Raw genomic sequence first — 7,118 nt, 5'->3', positions numbered from 1 at the left:
AATTCTAGACAGGTATAAAATACATATGAAATTCACTTCAATGTTTGATACGCTTACTCTGTCAAAGCTTTACCGCATCTGTTGCAAATTTAGCTACATCCAAAATATTCATAGAATGTATTTTGATATTTCACCTCATAATGATAATGGCTGGTTGTATATTATAATAAAGTTTATCAGTAGAGCTGCCCCGATTTTGGTATCGGAAATGGTATCTTACTGAATTATCAAGTCAACTATACTGTTATTACTGTTACGTGCAATGTTGTCAAAGCTTGAGAAAATCTTTTTCTTTCTTCAGACCATTAGATGAACCAAAACAAATTATTGTATGCTTTTGCCTAATTTTGTTTGTAAAGTTAATCAATATTGTTTTGGATTTAGTTATTTTTTTGTCTCAGAATAAGTAAGCATCTGATTGTGAGGAGTTCTTTGGTACCCTAGGACACGTATGTATTCGCGTCATCTAACTTTCGCATTTTCGCGGTGTCGTCTTCTCGCGAAAATTTTATGAGCGAAACTAAACTATCATAACGAACGAGCGAAAAAGCGAAATTAAGTGGCTTTAATCATTGATATCCACAACAAAATATTTATAATAGAAATGCAGGTAATTGTCGTGTGTGGTTGGAATCAATGGGAAGTTTCTGGTAAACTCCTTATTGCTAATACACCGACTGAGCACCATAGCAAAGCAAATTAAGATGATGATATCAGTTTAGTCACCGAATTTGTAACTGATGAAGATGAAAGTCTGGTAGGTGAAGTCATAAAATTGAATAATAATTGTTGTAGTGATGAGTTTTATTACCAACCAAAAACAATAACAACCCTCACCAGGCCCAACCACATTATACAGTTTTGGTTGTTACCTATTTTCTTCTTCTTGGGACTTGAGTGTGAAAGACATGTGAAATTCACGGCAGGAGGGACCTAGACCAGTGTCGTATAGTTTCACATATGACCATGAGTGAGCCATATAGTTTCACATTCGACATGTGAAACTATACGGCTCTAACCTAGACGTCATTGATAGTCCAAAAAACACTTGGCAGCAAATGATCAAATTGAATTATCGATCCCACCCACACATTTCAACCTGCGGTTCACAAATACGAACTAGTCCCAAATTGAATTTTTTTTCCTATCAGGGAACTGGACCTGAGGAATGTAATCTGTGTTTTCCACTGCATTTATTTTAACATCACTGTATTTTCGCACTCATCAGTTCCGCGAAATTAAGTTGCAGCAAAATTTTACTATGTGTGCTACTCTTGAAACTAAACACTAGCGAAATTAAAGTGTCTTAGGGTAAGTAATTCGTGTGCAAAATATTTTCGCATGGATGATCTTTAGTTTTAATATAATAAGAGCTGTGTTGAGTGAGCTGTCGCCTCACTAATTGATTTAGGAAGAAGGTTTGCATCGCACAGGAATGAAACCTGAGTATTTAGATTCCGGCTAATCATGATACCATCTGCACCACTCAACCACCTTCCCACATCTAAGAAAACTTGTAGGAATAGTTATTACATCTAACAATATCTTAGGTACTGTTACTGTCAGTGTACTAGCATTAATATACCTCTGAGACATCACTTTTATTTCAAGGTTCACATGCTAATTTAATTCAGCTTCCTTTAGTAATCAGAGATAAATTCATCAGAATAATTCAGCATCCTTCAGTGCTCAAAGACAGTTTAAAATTACGGCAAAATGTTGGAAACCTTTTATGGTTATATCATTTTGGTAGACATTTGTAGCTCATTTATATGATATTTTAAATAAAAAGTTGATGATAATGACTTGATTGGTTAAAGAAAGGTTTTTACTGTATAGCTGTGTGTCACTGCTGTGTTTAAAGCAAATTTGTATCTTTTAGCAAATTTAATAAAATTAAGGCTAAGGATATGAACATTTCATGAGAGAAAAATCTGTTTAATAAAATTCATTTGCAGCTTGGGCTCCCTGACATTGCTGAGAGAGTTGAATCTCTCTAGAAATCATATTGAAGTGCTCCCTGAGTCTATCACTGTATTGAGTTCACTAGAAGAGCTGAACCTGTCAAATTGTAAGATAAGCCAACTCCCAGATAGGTAAATATACACATAGTTTGTATGAACGCCTTCTATGAACAACTTTTACTACCCATTGATGAGCAGCCATGTTAACTTACTGGTGATTAAACATTGAATTTTATAAGTGGGTTACTTTACCCTAAAGCTATTAAAATAGAATTAAAGTGTAGTAATTATCGACAAAGTTTATGAAGTTTTATTATTTTTTTCATGAGCACCTTTCGTAATCTAACATATTATATTATTACTATTATTAATCTTAAGTATTAATATTGTTATTGCTATATTATTCAGATTACTTAAACCTTGAGTAGTCTGAACCAATTTTTCTCATATATGATGTAATATTTTGAATAAAAAGTTGATGATAATGACTTGATTGGTTAAAGAAAGGTTCTTGCTATATAGCTGTGTTTCACTGCTATGTTTAAAGAATATTTGTATCTTTTAGCAAATATAATAAAGTTAAGGCTAAGAATATGAACATTTCATGAGAGAAAAATCTGTTTAATATAATTCATTTGCAGCTTGGCCTCTCTGACATCGCTGAGAAAGTTGGATCTTTCTAGTAATCCTATTGAAGTGCTCCCTGAGTCTATCACTGCATTGATTTCATTAGAAGAGCTGAAACTGTCACATTGCATGATAAGCCAACTCCCAGATAGGTAAATATACACATAGTTTGTATGAACGCCTTCTATGAACAACTTTTACTACCTATTGATGAGCAGTCATGTTAACTTGCTGGTGATTAAACATTAAATTTTTAAGTGGGTTACTTTACCCTAAAACTGTTAAAATATTATCAAAGTGTAGTAATTATCGACAACTTTTATGAAGTTTTATTATTTTTCTGATACACACATCATCTTAATCTAACATATTATATTATCACTATTAAGCTCCAAATCAAACACCATAAGAGAATCAGAGAATCAATTACTGTTGCACCTTCCACTGCGGCGCTTGATCTTCACACGCATACATAGCTGAGAGGTTCTACAAAAATCCAAAACGCCTTACAATATCACACTGCCTGACGCAGAGATTATTTCAATGTCGTTCCGTTATTGAATACGTCATTGGCCACTGATCAAAATTAAAGCAACACTAATAGTTTCAGCGTAATTAGTATTATTATTTGGTAAGTTACAATCTATATAAATTTATTAAATTATTAATATTTATATAACTATATATATAACTATGTATATAGTTATATATATAGTTATACATGTATATATATATAACTATGTATATAGTTATATATAACTATATATATACATGTATATAGTTATATATAGTTATATATAACTATATATATATACATGTATATAGTTATATATAACTATATATATATATATATATATATATATATATATATATATATATAATAGATAAGTGGTCAGGCCTACTGCTAACAGCACTCTACGATCTAAAAAGTGCAGAGTGTTATAACTAACTAGAGTGTGGAATAGGTTAATGTTACTTATCTTTCTTCCAGATTGATGTTTTACTCTGGGGTCATGACAGGTCTTTTTCCTGCTGGTGCACTCTTCAGATGACTTGCGGTAAATGGCTGGTATAATTGCCTCTCCTGGTGTTGTTGGCGGTGTCCGTAGCTCCCCTCTGTCTTGACCGTATTGGCTAAAAAGGCATTTCTTGGAGTGTTGGCATGTGTTGTTTATTTTGATTCTTTTGTTTAGAGTGGCTGTTTCTGGCCTGCAAGTGATGTAACACTTTTCAGTAAGGCGCATATGGCATTTCTTTGTTTGGTTTGAAAAGGTCTAGCTTTCTGTATAATTTTCCATTTAATCCTGTAGCTTGTATTGTCATTCTTAAGCTTCTAGATGTCTTTACTTTAGCTATGTGCTGTTTTGTTTGTCACTGTGTATGAAAGAGGCCGGGTGGTTTCTAAATCTTGATTGGAAGTCGGTTGTGCATAGTCCTATGTAGGTGCTCTCGGTGCCCGTATCTTCTTTAGTCATTATGGCCTGGTATATTATGTTCGTAGTTATGCAGTTTCCGTATAGTGGCCGGTTGTGCCTTACTCTACAATGGCAAGCCCTACTTGTAGTCGTGCTGTTCTGGTAGTAGTATATAGAGAGCAGATCTACACACAAAAGTGACGGATCCAGCGGGGGGATAGAAAAAGGGGGTTGTGAATTAAATTGGCTAGGGGTGTAGATTGAATCGTGTGGAGTTGAATGGGATGTTGGGGTTTGGGGGGAAATTGTGGTGTAGAGTAGGGGGTTGAATTAGAGGGGTTACGGATCCGCTCCTGGCGTAATCGGCGGATTATCTGTGGATGAGTCATCGGATTAGCGGGGGATGAGTCATCCGATTGAACGCGGATTATCGCGGGATTAGTCGGGGGAATCGTCGCGGATTAGTCGGGCGAATCGTCGCCGATTATCGGTGGAATAGTGGGGGTGAATATCTGGGACATCGAGGGCTGGATGGTTTTCCGGAGTGGATCTCGCGGATTATCGAGGAGAGCGAGAGATTACCTAGCGGATGAGTGAGGGGGTTAATATCTGGGACACCGAGGGGTTGATTTTCCGGAGATTGTTATATATTTGAAACATTGAATATATATGAGAAAGTGTTTATGTACAAAGTTATTTTTTGAAGATTTGATGATTTTGTAATGTTGAGGCTCTTGAATGGTTAAGAATTTTAAGGAATTTATTTTCGGTTTTTTTTTTTGTATTTTTTTGTATGTAAGATTGAAATTTGTTGGAGAAATTAATATGTTGAATGAAAGATCAGTTTTATTACAAAATTATTCACTTTAAAAGATATATTTATGTGTATTATTCATTATTTCCATCATCATTTTGTTTCAATAAAAATAAAATAGTTTATGTTTAACTTGAAATATATGAAAATATTCAAGTAGATAGGACACAATAAAGATAATATAGTATAAATGAAACATTGAATATATACATAAGAAAATGTTCATGTACAATCTTTATCAGTACTTTATAATAATTGTACATATACTTATTCTCTGTACTTTATTAACACACCTGATGATCTCTTACAGCACTTTATAATAATTGTACAAATACTTATTCTCAGTACTTTATTAACACTCCTAATGATCTCTTACAGCACTTTATGATAATTATACATATACTTATTCTCTGTACTTTATTAACACACCTGATGATCTCTTACAGCACTTTATAATAATTGTACATATACTTATTCTCAGTACTTTATTAACTCACCTGATGATCTCTTACTACACTTTATAATAACTGTACACATACTTATTATCTGTACTTTGTTAACACACCTGGTGATCTCTTACAGCACTTTATAATAATTGTACACATACTTATTCTCTTTACTTTATTAACACTCTTGATGATCTCTTACTACACTTTATAATAATTGTACACATACTTATTATCTGTACTTTGTTAACACACCTGGTGATCTCTTACAGCACTTTATAATAATTGTACATATACTTATTCTCTGTACATTATTAACACCCCTAATGATCTCTTACAGCACTTTATAATAATTGTACATATACTTATTCTCTGTACTTTATTAACACTCTTGATGATCTCTTACAGCACTTTATAATAACTGTACATATACTGAATATCTGTACTTTATTAACACTCTTGATGAACTCTTACAGCACTTTATAATAATTGTACATATACTTATTATCTGTACTTTAATAACACTCCTGATGATCTCTTACTACACTTTATAATAATTGTACATATACTTATTCTCTGTACTTTATTAACACTCCTGATGATCTCTGACAGCACTTTATAATAATTGTACATATACTTATTCTCTGTACTTTATTAACACTCTTGATGATCTTTTACAGCACTTTATAATAATTGTACATATACTTATTATCTGTACTTTATTAATACTCCTGATGATCTCTTACAGCACTTTATAATAATTGTACACATACTTATTCTCAGTACTTTATTAACACTCCTGATGATCTTTTACAGCACTTTAGAATAATTGTACACATACTTATTCTCTGTACTTTATTAACACTCTTGATGATCTCTTACTACACTTTATAATAAATGTACACATACTTATTCTCTGTATTTTATTAACACTCTTGATGGACTTTTACTACACTTTATAATAATTGAACATATACTTATTCTCAGTACTTTATTAACACTCCTGATGATCTCTTACTACACTTTATAATAATTGTACATCTACTTATTCTCAGTACTTTATTAACACTCCTAATGATCTCTTACAGTACTTTATAATAATTGTACATATACTTATTCTCTGTACTTTATTAACACACCTGATGATCTCTTACAGCACTTTATAATAATTGTACATATACTTATTCTCAGTACTTTATTAACACTCCTGATGATCTCATACAGCAATTTAGATTAATTGTACACATACTTATTCTCTGTACTTTATTAACACTCTTGATGATCTCTTACTACACTTTATAATAATTGTACATATACTTAATATCTGTACTTTATTAACACTCTTGATGAACTCTTACAGCACTTTATAATAATTGTACATATATTTATTATCTGTACTTTGTTAACACACCTGATGATCTCTTACAGCACTTTATAATAATTGTACATATACTTATTCTCTGTACTTTATTAACACCCCTAATGATCTCTTACAGCACTTTATAATAATTGTACATATACTTATTCTCTGTACTTTATTAACACTCTTGATGATCTCTTACAGCACTTTATAATAATTGTACATATACTTAATATCTGTACTTTATTAACACTCTTGATGAACTCTTACAGCACTTTATAATAATTGTACATATACTTATTATCTGTACTTTAATAACACTCCTGATGATCTCTTACTACACTTTATAATAATTGTACATATACTTATTCTCTGTACTTTATTAACACTCCTGATGATCTCTGACAGCACTTTATAATAATTGTACATATACTTATTCTCTGTACTTTATTAACACTCTTGATGATCTCTTACAGCACTTTATAATAATTG

This window comes from Watersipora subatra, chromosome 3, assembly GCF_963576615.1.
Source record: "Watersipora subatra chromosome 3, tzWatSuba1.1, whole genome shotgun sequence".
In the NCBI taxonomy this organism is placed as follows: Eukaryota; Metazoa; Bryozoa; class Gymnolaemata; order Cheilostomatida; family Watersiporidae; genus Watersipora; species Watersipora subatra.
The sequence above is the reverse complement of the archived record's forward strand: the minus strand, read 5'-3'. Positions refer to the sequence as shown.